Here is a 914-nt window from a genome sequence, read left to right as displayed (position 1 = left end):
TTTATGCTATTGCTACAGTCACGCTGGCCATCTTGCCACTATGGCGGGTGACTTGAATAGTTTTGTGGTAAATTTGTAAATATATTTAATACTGTGGAAATTTAATAAATTTTTATTATAATTGAGATAATCTTGTAAAAAAATCTTTACCATTGATGCCAAAAGATGTAATATAAGACCAGTGTAAAGAAAATAATAGTAACAATGTGACTATTAGATAGTAATCCTTGATCCGTGCAACATTCAGATCTATAACAATCAACTATTAACAGCATAATCAATCTTTGCTTTGATGAATTAGCATCTGCAGCAAATCCACCACATAAATAGCGTCCTGAAGAGATGACTGAATTCCTCATTATTTCAGTTTCTAAGCTTAAACACAGAACAAGATTAAAAAGAACAATGGCCATTGTGTAGGGACTCTAGGGAGGTAACAAGATCATCAATGTGATTTTTATTACAAACAAAGCCCATAATAATTTTAAAAAATCTATTTCTCATTTCTTGTTCATCCTTAGATAGAAAGCTACTAATTTATGCATACTCAATCAACCATATGTTGTCTTTAGGATACCAACCTGAAAGAAGTTACTCATAAATTAGGTTGACTGAAGAAGATAGAAATGTAGATGACACAAAAGAAAATTAGAGAAATAAACCTACCCTAAAATAATGATTTCCCTTTGTCAGGATAGAATAGCTACCCACCTCAATCCACATTGGGTAAAGAGATTAAAGATCTAACCAAGAATAGCTACCCACCAGGAATAGGAAGATTTTTGAAGGCCATTGGCCTTGTGTGGACTCGATCATTTGTAGGATCAAAACACAAGTATACAAAGTCTCATTTTCTTTGTATCCTCATGTTTTGATTTATTTTGAGGCCCTCACTTTGGGTCATTGATTGTTTT

Source organism: Diospyros lotus, chromosome 9 (genome assembly GCF_014633365.1).
Source record: "Diospyros lotus cultivar Yz01 chromosome 9, ASM1463336v1, whole genome shotgun sequence".
Lineage (NCBI taxonomy): Eukaryota > Viridiplantae > Streptophyta > Magnoliopsida > Ericales > Ebenaceae > Diospyros > Diospyros lotus.
Note: the sequence above shows the minus strand (reverse complement) of the source record.